Source organism: Lissotriton helveticus, chromosome 8, assembly GCF_964261635.1.
Source record: "Lissotriton helveticus chromosome 8, aLisHel1.1, whole genome shotgun sequence".
Taxonomy (NCBI): Eukaryota; Metazoa; Chordata; class Amphibia; order Caudata; family Salamandridae; genus Lissotriton; species Lissotriton helveticus.
Genome location: NC_136069.1, coordinates 1,227,056,029 through 1,227,082,253, shown reverse-complemented (window position 1 = coordinate 1,227,082,253; position 26,225 = coordinate 1,227,056,029). Strand labels below are relative to the sequence as shown.

Here is a 26,225-nt window from a genome sequence, read left to right as displayed (position 1 = left end):
ATGATGAAGTCTGGACATTTGAGACTGGTGCTTGAGAGCAAGTTACTTTGCTTGAATTGGGTATTGATTGTGCTAATATGGGGCTCTGATCCAATCAGCATGCCCTCTTTGAATTATGCAGAAGAAGCCAGTTCTGTGTCACTCCTTTGGATGTTAATTAGACTATTGTCAAGCATATGCTTTCTGTAACCCTGAACATTAATAAGAGTTTGTGTCGACCACATTCTTTACAATGCAACATCTTCTGTTCTTGGCACACTTTTTAGATCAGAGAAAGTGGTTTCTTTTATGTTGTTGGCCTTGTTTTTATATGGTGTCTCTGTTCTAGAAGACATGATGTAGAGAGTGTTCTGTGCCCTTGTGTTCCACATTTTACAGTTAGATTTACAGCTTAAGCTATGGTTGGACAAATTACCATCATAGTTTTTGGTGGAGTTTTATATAGTTGTAATTATATATAGCTACCTTTATTTTGCGAAAAAACAAGTTAAATGTGCAAGCAAGCTTCCAGTCATCCAAGCACTGCACAGCTATTCTTTTCTGTAGGAGCATGTACAGTGGAGACGGATTGGCGCCTTGGAGTTTCCCCGCAAATAGGTCTAGGAGTCACTAATTTAAAACTCATTGGTTTTAAACTCATTGGTACAGGCCCACAGGACCACTGTTACCACCCGACCAGCATTGGTAGTGCAAAAGAAAGGGATGAATTGAGTTCCTTAGTGCTCACCTGAGAAGGACACCTATTCGGTACACATGGATAAATTACATGCAGTGCACACAGGGAAGAATGTTCACCAAACATCCACAAATTAGAGCCCCTAAAGAAGTTCAATGCAAGCATAAGTACACACATACGTCACACGCATTTTTATATACAACAATGTTGGTAAGAATTCATTGAAGTTCTTTTTTCAGTCTTGCTCTTTCCAAGTACTTTATTTCATTGCATAATATTCTTCACAATAGCCTCCACATTAGGCAACATTCTTCACAATAGCCTCCACATTAGCCAATATTCTTCACAATTGCCTCCACATTAGCCAGTACTCACAATAGCCTCCACAATAGCCAGCACGTTTCGTCGTAATCACGACTTCATCAGGGCTTTCTGTCAGTATTCTCTGCACAAAGACCTCAGTGCTCCATGTCTTACGTAAAACACAATTTCACACTATCAAGGTATAGAATATAGATGAAAAATTCCGATTATATGTCAAATCGTTCCAGAATTTTGTCTTTTCACCGGTATGGTGTCTCAGTGGGTTACTGCACAGGTATTAGATTCCTGTATCCAGGTCCAACATTACCCAAACTCTCTTGTTTCTAACCCGTTACGTGTACGTGGTAGGTTACTGCACAGGTAGTGGATTCCTGAATCTAGGTCCAACATTACCCCAAACTCTCTTGTTTCTAACCCGTTACGTGTACGTGGTAGGTTACTGCACAGGGAATAGATTTCTGAATCCAGGTCCAACATTACCCAAACTCTCTTGTTTCTAATCTGTTACGTGTACGTGGTAGGTTACTGCACAGGTAGTAGATTCCTGAATCTAGGTCCAACATTACCCAAACTCTCTTGTTTCTAACCCGTTACGTGTACGTGGTAGGTTACTGCACAGGTAGTAGATTCCTGAATCTAGGTCCAACATTGCCCAACCTCTCTTGTTTCTAACCCGGTACGTGTACGTGGTAGGTTACTGCACAGGTAGTAGATTCCTGAATCCAGGTCCAACATTACCCAAACTCTCTTGTTTCTAACCCGTTACTTGTACGTGGTAGGTTACTGCACAGGTAGTAGATTCCTGAATCCAGGTCCAACATTACCCAAACTCTCTTTTTTTTTTCTAAGCAGTTACGTGTACGCAGTGGGTTACTGCACAGGTAGTAGATTCCTGAATCTAGGTCCAACATAACCCAAACTCTCTTGTTTTTAACCTGTTACGTGTACCTGGTGGGTTACTGCACAGGAAGGAAAGATTCCTGAATCTAGGTCCAACATTACCCAAACTCTCTTGTTTCTAACCCGTTACGTGTACGTGGTAGGTTACTGCACAGGGAGTAGATTTCTGAATCCAGGTCCAACATTACCCAAACTCTCTTGTTTCTAATCTGTTACGTGTACGTGGTAGGTTACTGCACAGGTAGTAGATTCCTGAATCTAGGTCCAACATTACCCAAACTCTCTTGTTTCTAACCCGTTACGTGTACGTGGTAGGTTACTGCACAGGTAGTAGATTCCTGAATCTAGGTCCAGCATTACCCAAACTCTCTTGTTTCTAACCCGGTACGTGTACGTGGTAGGTTACTGCACAGGTAGTAGATTCCTGAATCCAGGTCCAACATTACCCAAACTCTCTTGTTTCTAACCCGTTACTTGTACGTGGTAGGTTACTGCACAGGTAGTAGATTCCTGAATCCAGGTCCAACATTACCCAAACTCTCTTTTTTTTTTCTAAGCAGTTACATGTACGCAGTGGGTTACTGCACAGGTAGTAGATTCCTGAATCTAGGTCCAACATTACACAAACTCTCTTGTTTCTAACCTGTTACGTGTACCTGGTGGGTTACTGCACAGGAAGGAAAGATTCCTGAATCTAGGTCCAACATTACCCAAACTCTCTTGTTTCTAACCTGTTACGTGTACCTGGTGGGTTACTGCACAGGAAGGAAAGATTCCTGAATCTAGGTCCAACATTACCCAAACTCTCTTTTTTCTAAGCAGTTACGTGTACGCGGTGGGTTACTGCACAGGTAGTAGATTCCTGAATCTAGGTCCAACATTACCCAAACTCTCTTGTTTCTAACCTGTTACGTGTACCTGGTGGGTTACTGCACAGGAAGGAAAGATTCCTGAATCTAGGTCCAACATTACCCAAACTCTCTTGTTTCTAACCTGTTACGTGTACGCGGTGGGTTACTGCACAGGTAGTAGATTCCTGAATCTAGGTCCAACATTACCCAAACTCTCTTGTTTCTAACCCGTTACGTGTACGGGGCGAGTTCACGGCGTTCCGCATTGGTGGTGGGTTGTAGCTCATCTAGTACATTTAGAGTGCTGCAGAGTAATAGGAAACGCGATTGGCTGTCATCAGGAATGTTTTGCATTGTTTGTTGTTAAACCTGGATGGTTATTTGTATTTTTCCCATACTTTGGCAATGAGGTTAGGTTTGAGAGAGTGTGAATGTTGCTCATATCTGGAGGATAAGAAACAAACTTGTTATTCTTTTTACAACAGCAAGGTATTGGTTTGGCTAAAAAGGTAATAAATCAAGATAAAAAAGAAGCTTGTGCCGTGACATTACTTTCCGATGCTCGTTGATTGTGGGCAAATGTAATGAGAGTAGAAAAAACGTTTATTTTAATGTTCTTTAATTGGAAACCCCTTGAACTAAGGGACACCTCAGATTTCTAAGGCGACTCTGTTGAAATTTATGGAATGTATTTAGCCGTTTAAGTCAAGATTCTGTTCCTTAAAAAATAAGTTTTGGAACAAAAAAAAAAACGTCCATGGGTGACTTTCTGATGACGTGCTGAATCCAAGAATGGGCACTGTCTGGAGAAACTCACAGCAATGTTTCATAAAGAAACCCAGTGCCCGGTCAACATCCTTTCTCTTTTGTTGTAGTCAGTGGCGGCTAGTTCCTCAGAAATGCTAATTTTCGCTTTCACTTAGTCGCACGTAATTCTATTGAATGACAGATAAAATGCTGGCTTCCTCCAGCACTTTAACAGCTCTACAGATGAATTGAGGTGCTCCCTTTTATACATGGAACACTTTCCTAACTAACTGGGAATAAATATCTCTTTGCTGCATCAAAGTTGCATCTTTCAATCAGGCCCCTCTTTGCATTAATTTAAATGCAGTCTCCAGTCACTTGAAATAGGGCAAAGTTTTTTTTATAATTTGTCATTCTTCACATCAATGTCGCTACTCGTTAAATTAGTTTTCTTTATTATGTATTCCACACAAAATTCGTATCTATCCTATCTATCCTATCTATCCATCTATCTATCTATCTATCTATCCATCTATCTATCTATCTATCTATCTATCTATCTATCTATCTATCTATGTATCTATCTATCTAATCAGCATAGCTTTCTTTATTTACTCTAGAAAATTCAGTACATTTAGTTTATCTATTAAGGTCCTCCTCGTTATGTTTATGTGTTATGGACAGATTTAGTTCTAAAGCGTTTCCAGGAGAAGCAAACAAGGAACTGTAATTAAAGTGCTATTCATTATTTTCTCATTCTAAATGGATGATATTATGTCCCTATTTAAAATGAGTTACACCTTCTTACTTGAACACATGGATCACCCTCACCTTTGCATATAAAGTACTTAGTCCATTTTTCTTATAAGGGCCATCTCTTTTGATATATAGCTTGAATGTTTGTAAGTTATATACATGCTGGGAATCGGTATTGTTCCTCTCTAGTATATAAACCAGTATTTTGTACATTACATGAAAGTGATACTTTAATGCTAAATAAATCAAATTCTTTTTTGTAAATTGTTTTCTCTGTTTTGTTTTCTACAGGAAAATATGGAGAAGCTGGTTAAATAGCTGTCCGAATACTGATAATACTCTTTCCCATATCGGTACAAAGGTAAGATTTTGTATAAGTTATAACATGTACAATAAACAAAGACAAACATCAACATGTTGATTCAGATGTAGGGTACTCAGATGTTCCATTTCTATTGGGTCAACCAGTATGTCTCAGGACGAGTCTTCTCTCACCACCAGAAAAGCAAAATACTTTTTATGTCGTCCCTACTACAGAACGTGGCAGTCCTAGTCTCACCGTCATTTAACTTTAATGAATTGCTTCACACAGTCAGGGCGTGTAGCTGTAGTTCTAACCATTTGAAGTTCATTTTTTAAAAAAAAATATTTTTTTTTTTATTTCCAGGATTGTTTGCAGAAGACACAACGAAACAAATTAGAATTACACACTTTGCATAATCAATACAAAAATAACAGTATTGCAGACTTCTTGTTTTTTCCCTTTCCTTCTTTCATTTCTTCCCCCTTTAAAACATTTGCTTCCAAAACAGAGCAAGACCCCTATAAAAAAAAAAAAAAAGAATATTTAAGAGGATCGAGAAAAATATAAAGGGAGTAAAAATAAAAAATAAATAAAAAAAAGGAGAGAAAAAAAGAAGAAACATATTGATCTAAATTTTCTCATAGTATTTACTATAGGACTCAACCAGTCTCTAGAAAGTCTGTTAAAGCTCCCCAAATTGATGAGCCGATACGCTTTTTCCTTACACCCTTCACTGCATATAAACTCCATTCAAGTTCATAAATATTATAAAGTTTAGCCCTCCAGAATTCAAACGTAGGGGGCTCTGGTTGTAGCCATTCCGTGGCGATATATAGCCTAGCGACAGTCATGGCTAAGAATAAGAAGAATTTGTGTTTGCCTAGTACTGAATCGTCATCCACATTTGGATCAGTTCCCGATAACATAAGCATTGAAGATATCTTAATCGGGCTATGCAATACAGTTGAAATGAATTTCTCCAAACCATTCATAAATGGGGACAACTTAATACAGTAGAAGAATATATGCGACATATCAGCATCTATATCCCCACATCGAAAACACTTCCCATCGTATTTACTGCCCCAGGTGGCCAATCGCTTAGGGGTATAATACAGCCTAAATACCGTTTTATATATTTGAGCTTTTAAGTTAGCTGCTATACAAATCTCCTTGGCCATACATAGAGTATCATGAATATCGACTTCTGGGACGGCTAACTGATTTTGCCAATAATGATTAAATTTATACATATCATCATCTCTGCCCTCCATCATTAACGAATATAATGATCCAATCTTTTTCCTGAGGCGGATCCCTTCGACTAGTGCGTTTGGTACTGGTTTAATTTGTTTTTTTTAAACAAAAATCGCGAATTTGTAAATATTTAAAAAAAGATGCCTGGGGCAAATCATATTTTTTTACCAATATTCCAAAAGTAGCAAATGAAGAGTTCTCATCATATAAATCTCCTATTTTTCTTAACCCTTTATTTGACCATCCCTTTGAAACATTGTCCCAGAAAATAGAAGGTAATATTTTGTCCGCAGTGAAGGGGGTGTAATAAGAGATTCTTCCTAAATTAACGAATTTCCGGACACTTCTCCAAACTTTAAAGGCTGAAACTAACACCTTGAAGCGAGTACGCTTGTAATAGTTACCCTCTAATTCTTTTAGTAAACTCCCTTTGGCTTGTTCTCCTAGTAGTAAATAAAATATAGAGGGTGAGTCTGCTACATCCTCTGTTGGTTCTCCTGTCAACATAAAGCGCATCCTTTGCAAAAAACAAACATAATAATAAAACAAAAAATCGGGTAAGCCACGCCCACCCCTTTCTTCCGGAAGCGTTAGCCATTTCATGGCGCGCCGAGTTTTACCCGGGAACCAAAAGAATTTCAGACACACAGTCTGAAGCTGATGTAAGTATTTAACTGGGAATTCCAGTGGGATACTTCGAAATAAGTATAATACTTTTGGTAGAATATTCATTTTAATAATATTCCCTCTTCCTGTGATAGAAATTTGCAAACGCCCCCATCTTTCCAGAGATTGCTTAGTTTGATTTATTGTTTCTTCCCAGTTGCTATCTACTATTCCTTGCATTTGAGCTCTGATTTTTATACCCAAGTATGTGACCTCAGTAGTAACTCTTGAATCGTTAAATTGTGTAGTCTCTGTACATAAGATTTGAGTTTTTGCAGAATTTAATTTATAACCAGACCTGGCACCGAACTCTTCTGCCAGTTGCTCTATCTCTCTTAATGCCTTCCCAGGTTTGGTGGTTATGATCGCAATATCGTCTGCGTACGCAAATATTGAATACGAAATCTCTTTGACTATAAAAGGTTTAATGTTAGGTGAATTACGCAGACTAATAATAAAAGGATTTATAAATAAAGCAAAAAGCAGCGGGGAGCACGGGCACCCTTGCCGAGTCCCTCGAGTGATAATAAACTTTTCAGATTTTAAACCCATAGCGGCTATTTTTGCGTTAGGTGCCTTATATAGTACCCGAATGGCAGTCATGAAAGCTTGACCAAATCGCATCCTCCTCATCACCTCCCATAAAAATACCCACTCCACCCGATCAAAAGCTTTCTCGGCATCAAGTAATATCAATGTTAAATCCCTCTTTTCCACTTCCGCTATATCCAATAATGTGATGACCCTATTTATATGTGAAACTGTGCCTCTTTTGGGGATAAACCCATGTTGAACCGTTGATACTAATGGTGAAATAACTTTGGACAATCGATTCGCTATCATTTTTTAATATAACTTACTATCACAGCTAAGCAATGATATGGGGCGGTATGAGCCAGGTAGCTCAGGAGGTTTCCCTTTTTTACTAAAGACTACAATCGCGACGTCATCCCAAGTGTTTGGGGCTATCCCTTTCTGTGCCATTCTAAAGGTATCCAACATAACCTGTTTTAATGGTTCAAAAAAACATTTATATACTTCCCCCGGGATAAAATCGGGGCCCGCTGCCTTTCCATTTGATAAGTTTTTTACTGCTATCTCTAGTTCCTCCATCGAGAAGGGACTATCCAGAAATTCCGCCTCGTTTTCACCCAACTTATTAAATAAACTCCCGTTCCAATTCTGTCCTGCATCTGCGTTCGCTTGCCTAGTATATAGTTCCATATAGAACTGTTGAAATATATTTAAGATGGCTCCCGGCTCTTCATGCATCACACCGAATTGATCCTGAAGTCTAGGGATCAGACGAGACGTTGCCTTCATTTATAATCCTAGCGCAAGTGAGCGGCCTATGGACTCTCCATATTCGTGAATATGTCTTTTGTTGACTAGATATTTACTTGCTATCTCTTCCGACCAAACACTAGTGATACTGGCCCGGCAGCGGGCGACTCTACCCTCTACCCTCTGCCTCTGCTATCGCCTGTAGAGTATCTCTATGTCGAATTTTTACAGTCAATTCCTCTCTGCGACCCTTAGTTGATTATACAGATCTCTCATGTGTGAGCGAAGTTTGTTTTGATGAAATATCCCATAGCTAACTGCTTTCCCCCTAAAACAGGCCTTGAATGTATCCCATACTGTTTCAATACTGGCAGTGACCAGGTTGACATTAAAAAAATCTGTTATCCATTTATTCATATATATTTTATATGATTCATCAAAACACAGTTTCCTATCAAATGAAAAGCTTCTTGGACAAACTATCTCTGTTTGAATTGGGCATTCAATTAGAATGGGGGAATGATCCGATGATATTCTGGGAAATGTCTGTATATTTACTCCAGACTGAATAGATGTAGATGTAAAAAAATAGTCCAACCGGACAAGTTTCTTGTGGGGAGCAGAGTAATAAGTATATCCAGGGAGTGTCGGATGCTTCTTACTCCAGATATCTACCAAAGCATGGTCAGTTACTAAATCAAATAGAGCTCTAAACACTCGCGGTTTACGACCCTTATCATTTTCTGGGCCGGCGACTAGTTCCAAATTATTTAAATTTATATTCATGTCTCCACATACAATTAATGGAGATCTCCACGTAGCTAGTTCTATATTTAACAGTCCCAACACCTCGTCCTCATCCATGTTAGACCCATAAATTGAACATATTGTTAAATTTCCCTGACCCAATTTTAGCTCCGCAATTGCCCATCTACCCCATTTGTCACTAAGATTGCGGACTGAAATACAGAAATTCGGCCTGACTAGAATCATCACCCCTCTAATCGTATTAGTCTGCTTGGAAGCATCTATTAAAGTATATCCTAAGTCCGCTATAAGCTTCCTGTTATCCCATGCGAGATGGGTTTCCTGCAGGCAGAGGATATCAGGTTGCATAACACGAATTTCAGCTGCAATTCTTTTCCGTTTATTGGCATTGTTAAGCCCGGAAACATTAAATGAACAAATTTTAACCTTTCGCGCCATCCAGTATTATGAGCACCCTCCAACATTCAACATAATTTCTACCAAAAGACTTTTGTGTTATTCTGCATAAAATAACTAGATATGTGTCCCTACACCAACGAAAATCTTCTCCTTCAGCAATGTCACCCGCCCCAACCCTGGATTTTACCCCCTTTTTCCCCCTTACCCCGAGTACCCTCCACCTACACCCACTGTCCCCCCCGTCTCCCCTCCCCCCCTCCCCCCCCATTACCGAGGCCATTGGACTCACGGTCCAGTTGATGGTGGTGAGCTTGCAACCCTCTCTCTGACACTTCCACAGGGTCGAGTACAAATAATAGCTCATGTACCACAAATCTCAACTCTTCCCGCTCTCAACTCCTACATCAATACATTGAAACCTATTTACATTGCCTTAACCATTGCCTAAACCTCAATCTGGGTTTAAATCTAAGAGCGACAACCGAGAAGAGAGAAAAAAAAAAAAAGTAATATTGAGAAGACATTCTATCATTATCCAAATCAACTGCCAAACTCTTGACTGTGACTATAACCCAATAAGCCTATACTTAAGATTCAGAAACACTCTGTAGATATTCTTTTGCAGCTGATACATTAGTGAAAAAGCGAGTTTTCTCCCTCTAAATAACTTTAAGTTTTGCAGGGTTCATAATGAAAGCTTGTGCTCCTTTACTTTGGAACTGGCTCACCAGCTGCCGCAACTGCCATCGAATGTCCATTGTATACTTGCAATAGTCAGATGTCGCAAAGAAAGTAAATCCTGCTCCCATATTTTTACTATTTGGACGAGTATGCATATATACATCTTCCCTAGCCCGGAAGTTATTGAAAGCCACAAGAAGGGGTCTAGGTTTAGTGTCATTTTGTCCTGATCGAGGTCGAATATTAAAAGGGTATCTATGCGCTCTCTCAATCTCTCTCTCCCAATCCCATTTACTCAGATCTGGGAATGCCTTCTGGAAGAGCTCTACAACAAACTTGCGGGGGTCTTGCCCGTCTTTACTCTCGGGTATTTGCATCAGCCTTAGGTTGTTTCGACGAGCACGATTTTCGAAATCGGCCATTTTCCACAATAAGTCCTCCTTGTTTGCGCTCAAAGACTCCATCACTGCTTTCTGCTTAACCAACTCGTCCTCCATAGTAGATACCCTTGTTTCTACCTCTGTAAACCTTTCGCCAAATTCAGAGTGGGACTTAACTAACCGTCTGATAGAGTTTTGTAGCTTACGACAAGAATTCTGAATTTTCTGAGTGTCTTGCTCCGTTTTGTCCATATGACTCAGTATCGTTTGATAAATGGTGGCGAGGGTGATTTCTTCACCTGTGTGTGCTTGATATCCGCCGACAGCCCCCTCTGTAATAGAGGCATCTCCTCCCCCTCTGCCCGTAAACGGACTGTCTTCAGGATATTCTCCCCTCTCCTCTTCCCCATCACCCTCATCACCCTCACTCTCCACCTCATCCATACGCATCTGTTTACTATACTGTGTTGTCAAATCGTCACACGAAGAAGCAGAGTTCTCGGATACTGAGTAAAAATCTCCAGATTCAGCCTCATTAACTATACCCAGATTCTTTTGAGTAGTAAGCTCCAGCTTGTGCTCTATATTATCAGAATGGTGTGCATTTTCTACATTTTCTGCTATTATCTGACCTTTCTGAATAGGAAATGGTTTTTTAACCGCCGAATCTTCACTTCTGTTTGCATGAATTAATGAACAGTCAGTTTGTATCTCCACAGTCAATTCCCCTCTACGGTACTCTCCGAAGGCGCCGGCAATTCCGCTTCATTTCCAATATAGCCATTAGCAGCATCCAGTATCAGCAAGGGAGTCTCAACCGCACTAGCTGTATTAAAGTCTGACGAAGACAAAGAACTACTGCCTTGAACAGTTTCTGTGCCGAGAGGCCTCCCTGTTCGTTTCTCTTCAACTGCAGAGAAAAGAGCCGAAATAGTCTGTTTATTCTTATTTTGGTTATGGTTCTCTACCTGTTTGTCACTGGTCGAGACTGCTGCAGTTTTACTCACCGCAGCCACATTTGTGTCCTTCTCTGCAGTGCTCGTCATGGCGTTCTGCTCCTGGCCCTGCTTCGTCCGAGCTCCTTTCGGCCGCATTGCAGGGAGAGCCTTCCAACTGCCTTCCCTCGATTTCCGTGACCAGCGCTCGCCACTGAACCAAGCTGCCGCACCTGTGGAGGGTACCGCCCACAGGGCTCGTCGAAGTCTCACCAACGCGGAGACGATCAGCATCGGTATCCGCTCTACACAGCTCTGAAGCGGCTAACAACTTCACCCTTTTGCGCTCATATACTAGGTAGAGACTCCACAAGTAAGTCCTTTAACGATGAAAAGCTGAAGAAAGTTTTTCTCTGTTTTTTTCGTCATCTCCAAACACCCTCTTTCGGCAACACTTTTCGGATTATTTAGTTCCCTCAGAAAAAAACAGCATACACTTCTGTAGTTGGAGCGTTAATGAAAAAAGACTGGAACGGAGCAAATTGTTTCTCTTTTTCCCATCAACGGCTCCCTGCTCGATCGTAGCTCCTCGGCTCGCACCTGTGGGTCAGAGAGGGGAGGTCCTGCTCACACGTCCGATCGGTCAGACCGTGCGGACGCCATCTTGCCAGAAAGGTACCTCAACCATTTGAAGTTCATGTGTGTGATCGAGGTTGTGATGTGTTAAGCATGAAATTAATGTTTTTAAGCACAAGTTGTTGGTTTGTCAGATTTTACCATTTTCTAATTTGCTGCTAGAGCACGTCCCATTTCTGCAGAGCCAGCTTTAGCTGTATTCAGTGGTCTTGGCCACTGGAGGGGAAGATTTCCCCATCGATTTTGTCTTTTGTGAAAGGTGGAAGAAGATTTACTCCAGAGCCTGTTGCTATTCCTACAGGCCTGAGAAACGCTTTGTGACCCAGTACCTTGTGTATTTGTGGAGTGCATCCCCCGGGAGGGTATCCTGGCACTGAAAGCAGGAGCAGTCAGGGCTGTGCCCTGGTATGGCCTAGTTGAAATGTCACTCTTTCCTTTGTTTTTGGTATTCATGAACTGAGGAGGTGGCTCTAATTTGAAGGTGTAGTTTGTTCCAGCCTTTAGGAGTGAGGTAGGAGGGAGGACTGATCGCCTTTTCTGGTTCTGCAGATGTGGGGGATGTATGTGTAAGAGTCAGGTTGTGCAGAGGTGTCTGGTAGATCTGTGGGAGCTGAAGTGGTTGTTGAGATATGTGGGCCCATGATGTGTAAGGCTTTGACTGTGTGTATGAGGAGTTTGTTTGAATAGGGTTTGTTTGCAGATGGTGAGCCTGTGGATATCCTTGCGGTGTGGTGGTGGTGTGCGTGCTAGGTAGGAGGTTGAGGGTAAACCTGGTTGCAGAGTTATGTATGGTCTGGAGTCATCTCATCAGATGAGTGTTGATTCCGGCGTAGAGGGTTTTTGTGTAGTCCAGTTTGCTGGTGATGAGAGCCAGGGTGACGGTTCTGCAGGTGTTGGTGAGGACGAATTTGAAAAAGTTTGTTAACATTTTTATTGTGGCAAAGTAGGAACTAGGCCTGTCATGGCGAGTTGGCTGTCGAAGACTATCCCAAGGGTCTTGGCGTACTTTCTAGAGAGCAGGGTTAGTTCCTAGTTCCCCGGCCAGAAGGTGGAAACCCATGGTGATGTGTTTCTGCTGAAGATTACAACTTCCACTTTGCCCATCTTTAGCTTGAGGTTGTTGGTTTTCGTCCATTCTGCGACTTCGGTCTTGGAAGCGGAGAAATTGGTCCGGGTGTTTGGAGTTTTGTTGGAGAGGGACAATATGAGCTCAGTGTGGTCGTAAACGATAAGACGTTAATTCCATGGGTGCGGATGATGCTGATCCAAAGTTCTTTCCTCTGTTCAATGGATCATTAGTTGGAACTAGTTGATGGTGAAATGACATAAGATTTCAATATATTTACACATTGAAAATGATCACAGAGTTGGATGTCTTTTAAAGTTTTATCTTAGATTAAATTCATGTGAACCACTTGCACAGTACAGAACAAACTCAGTCTCCCACAGGAAGGAAGATTCAAGAAATCAATCAAGATGCATTCATTTATACTTTGCAATGCCACTGCATGAAAGGGAGAGGATAGAGAGAAAAGCAAATAAGCGCATATACAGATATAGATATAATTACCAAGTATGGTGTGGAAACCAACTCCCAGGCCTAGCAATTGGAAAGGGTCCCCCAGGTAAGATCTGGTGAACAAAGGCTTCAGGATAGGAATCAGGACAGAACAGATGATCTCTTTCTATCACCGACGCTTGCGTAGCACCCCTCTCTGACACTCTCTTCCTCCTCGAGATTCTTCCACGATTTTCTTCTAAATTAATTTGCTTAAGATAATTGGTTCAGCAATTTGATTCTTCTTCAGCATCTCCGTCTGGGACTTCTCTGTGCTCTCGGACAGCATCCCAGTCTCTAGCTTCTCTGGTCTCCAGTTCCAGTCTAACTAACTAACTAAGAACGACCTCAATTATACCTTTCTGTATGCTTGTACCACCCTTTAATGTTTCAATTTATGAAATGCCTAACTCTGATTGGACAGGCAAGGGGAGGTGATCATCACACTATGCTTATTTTCTAATTTTTTCTTTCAGCTCTTTGTTTAACAATCCCACCCCTTAAGTTGTATACATCAATCTTTATTCCCACACGTATTCACAATGTAATTGTCACATATTAGAGAAAAAAAACAGTAGTTCTCATGCATTTCAGTGGGTTATCGTTCCGTTTCTCATGAAAGTAACAGTTTGCAGCCTTGGCCGAAGTTCAAGTTGACATCGCCTCTTTCAGCTTGGGTTCACTGCGCATGTGTGGTAGAACGAGAGGGAATAGATTGTGGTTCAGGGCTCTAGGCCTATAACAAGCACTATTGAAAGAGTCAAAAAGACAAATGTGAAAATCAAAAATAAATGGTTCCACTGTATACCACCTATTTATTTATTTATTAAGGAGTTTTATATAGCGCTAGCCTGACCCGAGGGTATCGGAGCGCTTCACAACAGTTTTTGAGCAAGATTCAAACAATAAGCAGTATTCTACATATAAGTTCGGCAGTCCAAGTGTGCTGAGCAGCATTGAGGTAGTGCGTAAAGTCCTGAGATAACCTTATAGAGTGCACATTGGCTTGGGGTTGATACAATAAAGCAGGGTTCTACATAATAGGTTCAGAAGTCCAAGTGTGCTGAGCAGCATTGAGGTAGTCCGTGAGTCCTGAGATAAGCTCATAGAGAGCACGTTGTCTTGGAGTTGAACCAATTAAGGCGGGGGATGAGCAGTTGGGGGTCGTATAGCAGGGAGGAGGTAAGTCTTAGGGCTACAATGTCAGGAAGAGACGACGGGCAGGGGATAGCGTTTTGATGGCGGCTATCCATTCGGGAGGGAGCGGTTGAGGAAAAGGACTATAAGTTGTTTTTTGAATTTTGTGAAGGATGGGATAGTCCTGATACCGACTGGGGTGGCCTTCCAGATTTTGCGTGTGTTTCCGGCGAAGGACCATGCAGCAGTTTTTTGTTTGCGTGTTTTCATGGGGATGAGTAGTAGGGTACTGGAGCTCCTGAGGTTCCTTGTCTGACCAGCCCTCTTGAGTTTGGCAGCCAAATACTCAAGTTTTGCTGTGTGCTAGGCTTTATGTGTAAGGCAGGCAGTTCTGTATTTTGCACGCAGTTTGATTGGAAGCCATTTTAGTTCTCTTGAGTGCTGGTGAGATGTGATCTTATTTCCTGATTCCAGTGACCATTCTAGCTACTGTGTTGAGAGTAGTTTTGAGGAGGGCTAGGTGAGATTTTGTTGTACCAGTGAGGGTGGCATTCCCATAGTCGAGTCTGGGTAGCACCAGTGATTGGGTACCTTGTTTGAGGTTGTTGGTTAGGATGAATGGTTTTATGTGTTAAGTAACTTCAGGTTGATGAAGGCACTCTTTGCAGAGTTCTTTATGTGATTGGCCATGTCGAGTTTTGAGTCTAGGGTTATTCCTAATGATTTAACGGAGTGGGTCAGAGTGTGATTGCCGTTAAGAGCATCAATAGCTTTTAGCCATTCTGAAATATGAGGGTTCTCCTCTTTGTTGGAGATGAGGAGTATTTCGGTTTTGTCTTGGTTGAGTTTTAAGTGTTTAAGCGACAGCCAATGTTGGATTTCTTTTAGAGTGACATTTAGTCTGTGAATGTCATCAACGGAGGAGGTTTCAAGATAGATTTAGGTGTCATCTGCAAAGAGGTGGAAAAGGATGTTAGCATTTTTGAGTAGGGTGTTGGGGGGCTCCATGTATATGTTGAACAGTTGAGGTGAGTGCACTCAACTTTGGGGGACGCCCTTGTTGACCGGGTGTAGGTCGAAGGTATAGTTTTTTATTTTTATCCTTTGTGAGCGGCTGTGTAAGAAGGAGGAGTACCAGCGTAAGACCAGCTCATCAGCTCCTACCCTTTCTTGTAAAGCCTTGATGAGAAGTTGGTGATCAACCGTGTCAAAGGCTGCCAATAGTTCTAGGAGGATGAGGAGGCAGCTTTGGTCGGTATCAAGGGATTTGTGGATGTCGTCTGTGATGTTAAGGATCGTGCTCTCGGTTCTGTAGCCTTTTCTGAAACCCAATTGGTGGGGGTCAAGAAGGTTGATGTTATCCATATGCTGAGTCGGTTGTTGGAGGACGCATTTTTCCAGGATTTTGGATAGGAGGGGGAGATTAGAGACGGGTCTGAAGTTATTCAGTTCCTTGGAGTCAAGGCCTATTTTTTTTTAGTAGTGGCATGACTTGGCCAACTATGAGGCATTCAGGTGTGATACCGCTTCTCAGGGAGCTGGTAATGATCTTGCACCAGAACGGGGCTATGGAGAGACTTAGTTTTTTGGTCAATTCGGTGGGAATTGGGTCAAGGACGTGAGAGGCTGGTTTGGAGGTGGAGGTCAGTTTGAGGGTCTCGGTTTCCGGGATGGGGTTGAAGGACTTCCAGGTTTTTGTGGGGTGCTTGGGTGAGCTATCTACTGTCACTGGAGGCAGGTTTTTGCAGACGAAGTTGACGTTGATGTCCAGTGAGAGCTCAATCTTGGTGATTTTCTCTACTCTAATCCCATTTACTTATTATTATTATACCTGCATTAGCATTAGTATAATAGCTGGGTTTAGCAGGTGAACAAACATGTGAGTTTCAAGCGGCCATTTTGTTAGCTACTGCGCAAGTGCAGAAAGTTTCCCTCCAAGCATAGGTACGTCATGCTACATAGATGCAGTAGACGCATGCGCGCTAAAGAATTCCTATTAGCGGCCATCTTAGCATCACCCTCGAGTTACTGGTTAGTAAGACACATAGGCAAGCTTCAATCTTATACTTAAATGTTGTGTAAATACATGTTATTTTCACAATACAAATTTTAATATAGGGTTAGCGGTTACTGGAGAGGATTGCATTCAAGCAAGTCTCTTTTTCACGAGTCCTTGCTCCATCACTGCAGAAGGATTATGTTGGTGTTGAAAAAAATAGAGCTGAGAGATGATACTTGGGGGACTCCGTAGATGAGGTTGAGGGTGTCGGAGAAGAAGAGGGCTAGGCTGACAGACTGAGTGCGGCTTGTCCGGAAGGAGAATATCCAGCAAAGTGTGGATCCCTGCTGGATTGATGTAGTCATCGAATGGGATAGAAGATGCTGTTGAATGACACAGAGAGGTCCACGAGGATGAAGGCTGCAGTGTCTCCGTAGCCCTGCCAAGTACCACGCATCTCGGGTTAAACTAAGACTTTTTTTTTTTTTTTTAAGAACCTTTATTGAAGTATTCAAAGGACTACATGCGCAGGCCTACAACCACAGGGGCCGGCCGCAAACTCAGGAAATAGTTCAGGAGACATGCTAATATATACGACCAAGTAATATCGACGATACAAGTACAGCATGTGATTGTATGTGCCACAAAGCGAAAGGATATCAAAGGTTTCATTTTAAGTTATGAAGAAGCAGTAGTGGCTGCACTATCAATAGCGTCACACCATACAATAAAAGTGAGAAGAGACGGGGGGCATGTCCCGCAGTGCAATCAGGACCAGGTGATGGACAATACAGCTGTAGACACACTACGCCTGCCGAGGCAGACTAGGAGTAAAAATCAAAACAATAGCAAGCGATTTAGCAAGAGCATCATCCCGAAAACCCACCCTCCGGGGACAGTGAGGTAGAGGCAAGTATAGACGCCAGATAGAGAAAGAAACGAGATAAGGAGATACAGCCAACCCTTCTGAAGAAGGAAAGCCCACCGAAAGAGGAAGAAGGAAAGGGGACCATAGAACAAAACAAACTAAAATAACAAACCCCCCCAGCACCCACCACCCTGCATCCCTGTAATGGCTACGGCCTACCCCACTAACAGTGTGCCTGTCGCCCCGTAACTGCCCCAAAGGAGGGAAGAAAGAAAGAAAGCGGAGGAGGAGAACAATAGACACATCCCCGGCCCCTGTACCCCCCGCCATTAGCGACCTCCCCAAAACATATTGTCCATCAATAAAGGCAAGTATTGAGAACCGACATGGGGAGGACATCAATAGAAACCGCCCGACACCCAGTGAGATACACGCTACAATCCCGGCATAGATCACATAGCATATCCAACTCCAAAAGTTAAAGTCAACCTGATCAGTTCGGTGCTTCACGAAAACCCATGTCACCCAATCCACAGCAAACACGAAGAAAGCGAAGCGTCCCAGACAGTGCAAAGCGATGGTATCGGGCCGAGGACAGGACACTAGTTGAAGTCAGCCGCGACCAGTGCGATTCTGTATGAAAACCCATGTCGCCCAAGCCACAGTAAGCATGTGGGAAACGAAGTGTCCGTAGCAGTTCGAGTCAGCGGAATCGGATCAAAAACAGGATACAAAACAGTTCCATGTGTCCACACAAATTGCCGAGTTGTAACATCAAAGTCGCCCGATCAGTGGGATCATTATTAGCCAACTTGCCGCCGTACCCCAGTAACACAAGTAAAAATCCCGCACAGGCACCAGACGGAACAATCCTGCAAGTGTCAACCCAGACCCGCCCGATCCAGTGCAGGGACGTGACCCGTTTCGTTCACTGCAGCAGTAAGCAAGCACCGAACTGGATCGAGGTAGCAATTCTGAAGTCCGGCAGCACACAACAAAGCACTGTGAAGCCCCACAGCACCGACACATCCAAGAGCCAGCAGGAAACCCCGTTGTTGTCGCACGGTCGATGGTATAGGGTCCGGGAGAAAAAGGAGAGACGTGTCCTGGCGCCACCACAGCTCCTCGTCAGAGGTCGGAGGGGGAACAACACTGATTCCCGAAAACAATGCCTTCAACCGACCCTCAGGTTCCGCCATGAACACCGGGCGCCGCTCGGCAATGCCGTGTGTCTGGCTATCTTGGGCAAACAAGCCGCTTCTCACACACTCCCACACCGTGAACTTCAGGGGATATTCGGCAGCCGTCTGTCAGTCTGCATCATGTCTCACAGATGCCGAGGACCCATCTACGGTAGTGAGGTCTGCCTTGCATGGACCTATCCCCGACACAACCACATCAAAACCGCACTCCAGGGCTTTCACCCTCCAACACAAAAAGGAGTGCAGTTCCACAATAGCCACCATGACATCGCTCAACTTTATTTCCGTTTTCTCTCTCCCATCAGTGGCCCCCTTCGCGACCGCCGGAGCTCCATCGTAAGAGGCAAATGTGTCCGGAGCAATAAATCGGACCATGGTGTTGTCATCGGCGGTACGAGTCATGATCGCAGCCGGGCCCCTTTCAAACGCCATCGCATGTATTGCCGCTCGTACTGTGGACCTTACTCCGATAGGCAGAAAAACACCCCACAGTTGCTATCGGCCAGCCGGTGAAGAATCCCGCAAAAGTTGGGACACAGCCGGCCGGTGTCGGGCGTTCCCCCGTCGGTCAGGATATTCGCGATCGGCGTGAGGCGTATCCACTCTGCGGGGCAGCCGACGAGGGGGGGGCACGTCAGTCACAAGCAGAGCCGCCTATTCAGAGTCTGCTACTGCCGCCGATAGAATGCGCGGTCTCCCGTCCAATCCGGGAGGGTCCCAACTCCGACCGGCACTTTCTCGTACCTCACTGCCGCTGTTATTCAACTCGAGGCCGGCCACTCCAGTACCATAGATCCCGGTTTCAAAGCAGGGGCCGGCCGCAATCCTCGTGATGCCTTATCTCCGTCCACCCAGCAGGTAGGACAATCGGGTTTACACCGATCGGCAGCATTTCCTCTCAGCCGTGCTGGGACATGGCATGGGCGCAGGATAAATGACAGGATATAGTGGCAGGAGAAGGAGGTCAGCGGAGCCGGGAGTCTAAGCGGCCATCTTGGTCGCCAGCTTGGCTCCTCCTCAAAACTAATACATTTTAATGTTGGTGTCTGCACCACTAGATTCAAAATGCATTAGTAATGCATAGAAAGAACCCTGACATGACTTGGGGGTCATGCGACACTCCAAAAAGCAGACTGTGCGGCTCTTAATGTATACACTCAGTACTGCGCTCTGCCTGCGAAGCAATTTACCCTGCAGACTGGCCTCGGGTACTATGACTTGTTGTTATGGTGACTTGGGTCAGCACAGTAGGATACATTGTGCACAGTAGGATACAATGTTTTACATTCACCACCGAGAACAAATTGTGCTTCCTCTGGTGGCCCTGCCTGGGCCTTTTCTCGATCAATCAATCAGGGATTTGTGAAGTGCGCTACTCACCCGTGAGGGTCTCAAGGCGCTGGGTGGGGGTGGGGAGGGGGTGGGGGCGCGCAGCTCCAAATCAGCCAAAGAGCCAGGTTTTGAGACGCACATTGTGGCTGCTACCTCATGCGGCATGGGTGGGGCGGCTAAGTTGTGGGTCATTGAAGTGGGGGTTTCTAGCTAGAGCCAGTGGTCTCTCGACGAAGCGAACACAGGAGTAGATTTCCACTCTCAAGTGTCCTCCAACATGCAGGGGATCCTGTAAGCATCGGAAACATGCTGGCCAGAAGCAGTAACACTGAATATTGGAATAATTCCTGAGTGAGCAAGTCACATCGTAATGTCAATTCAATTCATAAAGCTTTTATTCGATTTGTACATACAAATCATACAAGCATAATAAAATACACAGTTAAAACTTTGAAAATCGACATATAAACATATATAAGAAAGGAGGTAGGAAGCTATACAAAGGGTAGTGGGCAACAATTGAAAAAGTAATCTTGCAAATTTTTAGATCAACAAACTGTTAACATATACAAAACACTCAAAAAATGGACAGACAGGAAATCAATAAAGATTGCTCAATAGACATTTCCTGGCAGCTGTACATATCATTTAAATAATCATAACACACTGTGGTCATCAACCAATAGGAATAACCTTAATTAAAAGAATTGTTATAAAATTTAAAGGCTCATATATACAGACAGGAATGTAAGAAGAAAAATAGCAGCATAATACAATTCCTGGCAGCTGTATTAAATAACATAGGTACAGACAGGTAAGCATAAAGAATATTACAGTACTATACTTTTCCTGGCAGCTGTACACTTCAAGATAAAAGTGGCCAAAAAAAAGCAAATCTCCTCATTCTCTAAAGAGGATAAAAGTAGCAGTGCTGTTTCAGTAGTACGAATATTATATTTTTTAAAAATTGGTTTGAGGTATTTTAACCTGAAAGAATGAAAAAATTTACAAAAAAGTAAAAAGTGACAACTACTTTGGCGAGAGGTACTATCACACGGGCAAGGTGACTCTGATCTGGCTCTTGCATTAGGAAATGCAACCAAGTGGTGGACAATACCCAATCTAACACGTGTCAAGACATACTGATGAGTGGGACGAGTCACAAACCCCAAATAAGGTTGGAACCCCGGAATTAGATTCAGATTTTTATAGAATTTCACAGTAGTAAGATCATCAGAAATTCTATTTCGTTCTGCCTTTTGAAAATTTAGAAATGTTGTCTTAATTTCTTTTTTTGAAATAGAGACAACCTCTTCTGGCTCAAGATACACATCAATATTAAAAAGAAGGAGATACCAGTGATGGATGTATCTCAACCACTGTATTCGTGAAGAATGGTGCAAGCCTATACAATCAAGGATAATATCCTGAGTGAATCGAGTCTCCGGCTTAGCCCAAATAGAACGCCACAATAAAAGTGGCCGGACTGCTGCTAAGTCGGAGATGAACTCGACCCCGACTTCTTCATGAATCAGTTGAACAGAGGCAGAGGGAGGAACACATAACAGCCTCCTTAGAAACTTGTTTTCCTCCATTTGCATGGGTATAGCCTTGCTGTGGCCCCATACGCCTGCCCCGTACAGTGCTGAGGAGACGCAACAAACATTGTATATGTGCATCATATCTAAAATGCTTCGTGAGCCAAGTTTAGAGGCAAATCGAAAAATACTGCTAGTAGACCGCAGCATTTTTAGCCTGACTGAATCAAATTCAGAGGTCCAAGCCCCACTATCATTATATGTGATACCTAGATAACAGAAGGATTTGACATGAGTCAATTTTTCTTTATCCAGGAAAAAGGAATGTTTAGACTGCTTTACTGCCTGGCCACATGACATGACATATGTCTTAGCTTTATTCACTCGAAGCCTCCGGCCTTGAATAAACTGCATAAATTTGTCAATTAAACGCTGGAGGCCAATTTGTGTTCGAGATAAGAGTACCGCGTCATCCGCATAAAGTAACAACGGGACGGGTTTGCCACTGATCAGGGGGGCATCTGCTGGGATGTCCACCAAGGAACGGTCGACATCGTTGATAAAAAGAGAAAATAAAAGCGGGGCCAAAACGCATCCCTGGCGTATGCCCCGAGATACTTTAAAGAACGGGGTACATTCGCCTAGGGTACCATAGCGGACTTTACAGGAGAGTTTTTCATAAAGTCTGGCTAAGAAGTGAACGATTTCCCTCGGTGCCCCGGCATCGAGCAAAACCTCCCAAAGAATAGCGTGGTTAACCAAATCAAATGCGCTACTCAAATCAGCAAAACATAAAAAAAGGTTACCATTTTTCGCCACAGTGTATTTATTAATTAAAAGGTCCAAATTAACACATTGCTCCAATGTGCCCAAACCTTTCCGGAAGCCATATTGGACTCTAGTTAAAATATTGGAATCAGTTGCCCAATCTTCTAGCCTTTTGAGCAAAATCCTACTCATTACTTTTACAGAGGCATCCAATAATGAAATTGGCCGATAGTTGGAGGCCTCTGATTTGTTACCTTTCTTATGTAAAGGGACGATAACCGATTGACCCCATGTAGGAGGGAAATCAGTTTCTGCCGCACAGTTAAAAATCCTCGCCAAGATGGGAGCCCACAACACTGGTTCATCTTTGTATAAATCAAGCGGGACCCCATCAGGGCCGGGGGCCTTGCCTCCCTTACTAATGGAAATTCCCTCGTGGCTTTCCTCTAATGTTATACCCAGCGGGAGGGGTAACCAGGGGGTAGACTCAGGTGACAATGGCGCAAGGGATAACCCTTCTGGATTAAAGATGTTTGAGAAGTGACTAACCCAATCACTGCATGCCACATGGGATGTTAATTCTGGTACATCTTCTTTATTGAGAAAAGAGCTGTTAATTGTATCCCAATAAAGTTTGCTATTTTTGGTCTCGGCTGCTTCCTTCAGCTTTTCCCACGCTTCAGACTGCAGTACCTTTTTCCTATTGATAACTGCTGTTCTGTATCTGGTCCTGAAATATTGTATGTCCTCTTTAGCGCGTGGTTTAGTACCTAAAGCTTTCTTTAAGTCTCTAAGGGCGATTATACAGGTTTTATCGAACCACCCCCGCTTTAGACCACTGTTGGATGACCGGGCCTTAGAAAAAATGCCATCAATGATGCTATTCATAGAGACAAAATGGACTAGTAAGCAACCTGGGTCACAATCATTGTCCAGACAAGAACTGATTTGGTTCTTACATCTGGTAACGACCTCCTTCTGCTTAACCTTAGAATTTGAACCAGTCCATTTAATCCTTAGGCCCTTCGGTCTTATGGGCACTAAGTTAATAGAGCATTTTTCACCTGGATCTATCGTAGTACCATGCCCTAGGAGGGTTACACGAATGCTATTATGGTCACTGAGACTTTCTTCTTGTACATGCAAATTGGTATAGTCTCCACTGCTAGATATAAGGATATGATCTATGAATGACCCTGCATTTCTTCCTGTAAATGTAGGACATGATATTGCCTGATTATTTATATTACAGTTTAGCAGGGTTAGGTCTAGAGTGATTAACATATTATTTAATATAGTGCCATAACTACAATGTTGGAAGTGAGGCGAATCCACCCTCGTTCCCCTCCCCCCCCATTGACTACTCATAGCCACTCCAAAGCCACACATATTCCCATTAAGCAAATTGCAAGGCTGCAGATTAAAATCCCCTGCCCAGACAACCTCAGCCTTTCTTTTCGAAAAACCCATGGCTTTAACAATTTCCTCGTAATGTCAAACTACAGTGTGGCTTATTCACATAGGAATCATTCAGATAATTTAGTGTGAGTGCTGCTAGCCAGAGTGAAACACTCTAATACGAGGAGTAGAGAGCTGCTGCCTGCAGCTCTCCGTCCAAATTCCAATTGTACACTCAAGTCTTGAACTGTCCCATTCTGCTGCAGTCCGGCACCCTCCTCCCCAGCCTGGCCGAAGAACCTCAGCAGTGACACTTCGCAGCTCAAGAAAAAGCAAGCTGGTAAGCAGTCATCAGGTGAGTCGCACACTCCTCTCAGTTTACAGAGACTCTGCCCTGCGTTAATCTGGTCTCTGCAGCATGTGTTACACCATACTAGGCAACAATAAGGTGTAATGGCATGGGGAGTCACGGTGAGACATGTTTTATGATTATTACTTTACTTTTATATTTTTCGGCACACAAATCTTCTGTGCCGCAGTTCTAATGGTGCTCTCACTTCTTGAACACATTCATGTGTTGTGTCTGGCGCAGTCTTTTAATTCTAATCACTTTGAGACATTAAAGATTTCTCGTTTGGGAAACCTGTGCTGAGTGGATTTTAATGGCATTGTTCAGAATCCGTGATCTCTGACTTGCTGCTAATACTCAGGTTCCATTGATTGGGCAGGCTGGGGTTTGGTCCCGTGTTTCTTCCAGGTTGGGACTCAGACATTGAAGTTGAAAATGCAGTCAGAGTGGTTGTTGTTGTGTTGAGGAAGGTGTTCAAGGAGTTTAAAAGACCAGGATGCTTCGGAGAACTTGCTCCATTCTTAACAAGAGGAATTGGTGGTGGTATTTCTGTAGAGATGCGGGATGGAAATGCTTAAGTTGAAGAGGACATGATCGGAGCAGGTGACCAGTGTGGGCTTGTCCATAATGATGTTGCTGAAGCTGGTGAATATGGTGTCCATTAGGTACCCAGCGGCTTGGGAGGGCCATTCTATTTGCTGAGATTAGAATGGTGTGGTCTTCCAAAGGGAAGTTAGGTCCCCAAGGAGGATAAGGTGCTGGAGTTGAGGATTGGGGGGTGCGATGAGATCCGCACTGGTGTTGGCGAATCCTATCATCATAGTGCCATAGCAAGACGGCTCTCATTTCAAAAGGTGGTAAATAATAATTACACGGCCCATAACCTTGCTAATGGATTTTTGGTAATTGTGTAGCGTGTGCCGTATCTGATAACTATTAGGTATAGTCTTTGACTTGCAAAAGGTGTTTAAGGAGTGAAATAACCTGATGATTCCAGCGGTATAAAAACATTGTTGTGTTTACATTTTAAAGATACTACTTATCTATACTCTCCCATCCTTGGGTCTTGGAGCAAGAGGTTGCAGAAGAATGTTAAGGTTCTAACTAGATCAATTAAAGGTTTGTAGTAAATTAACTCTACATACTAAAATAACGTGGAAAGAAGTAATTTCCATGGTTTTCATATGCCATTAAAGAGAGGCCCCTTTACAGGCCATTATTTCTTTCATGGGGTGACTGCCAGTGGTTAGCTTTGAAAGTTAGGAAGAGAAATCGAAATCCAGTATAATTAGCTCCAAGGAGTATTCTAAAGACCAGATACTTGCCATCCATATGTAAAGTTTCCATCTTTAACTCTACTTTCAGAGCTGTGATCTAATAAAACAATGAAGAAGTGGACCCTTAAAGACCATATGCATGCATGACCTTTATAGGTCTGGATTCTGACACCACAGCTGTCAAACAGACCTATTGCTAAAAATATAAAGAGTGGGCTTTGGGCCAACCCCTTTCAACAATTGTCTCTCATGGGCCAGCCTCTTTCAGACACTGGCTTGAGACTTTGTCAATTACATCTTGGCCCAGCCCAGTGGAGTGTTCATCTCTCACCTAATACTATTGGTTGTTTTAAAGTATCTTTCTGCCTCCACTTGAGTGCTTGTATTGAACTGTTTGAGGGACAACTTTACAACAATAGCCTATTCTGTTCTCTCTTGCTGGCTCCCTCATATGTCTGGCTTTGTGCGTTGCTGGCTCCCTCCTATGTCTGGCTTTGTGCGTTAGCACACTAAACTCAGATCTAAAGGCTTTACCGAAGCTTGTTTCTTTGGTTAGTATCGTGGGCATTGAAACTGAGGCAGAGAAGCCAATTATTGTGTCCCACTTACCAAGTCTCTCCACTGGATGATTCTGGCTTGCGAGGAAAACAGTGATAAATCGGAGGAAGCCCAAGAACCATAGACTGTACCTTTATGAGGATTCTTTCAACAAGCGACTGATGTTACAGCAACTGCTCAGTCTCACAACCTTGTGAATATAGTTAACACCAAATGCAGATATGAGAAGTAGGCAGATCCAAGGTTACTCATTACTATTGTGACTGGTGTTAGAACCTCACACTAAGCGTTCGCTATTGCGAAGGAAATACCAAGTCTCTCCTTCTGGCTAAAGTAGCGTAACTTTCACCAATGGTTCCTTTCATTGTTGTTTCTTCCCCAGATGGTTTGTATGAATTGTACTGTAAAACTCAGGATTGTTCTCAACGAACAGTCTTAGCAATGTATACAAAATGAAGAGATCATTTTGTCTAGCTCGTATCTATGTTTCTATCTTTAAAAAAAATCCATTAAACCTTGGAATAGAAGAGGTAACTTGCCTTGACTACCTGCTTACTCCATATATCTTAGGAAAGGTTAGGCCTTGTTTATAGCAAGGCTTTTCAAACACATGTGCCAGGAATTAGAAGCCTTAATCATAAATTATGATTAAGGCTTCTAATTGCATCATATCGCAT

The 26,225-nt window shown here is 43.0% G+C and overlaps 1 protein-coding gene across 13 annotated transcripts in view; it reads left to right on the top strand.

The window, feature by feature from the left end:
* Nucleotides 1-26,225, top strand: part of INPP4A (inositol polyphosphate-4-phosphatase type I A) — a 1,031,799-nt gene that overhangs the window by 345,117 nt on the left and 660,457 nt on the right. For all 13 annotated transcript variants that reach the window (XM_078658189.1, XM_078658185.1, XM_078658188.1 and 10 more), the window contains one exon: nt 4,546-4,615. The gene's annotated coding sequence lies outside the window, so the exon portion shown is untranslated. The remainder of the gene's footprint in view (nt 1-4,545; nt 4,616-26,225) is intronic.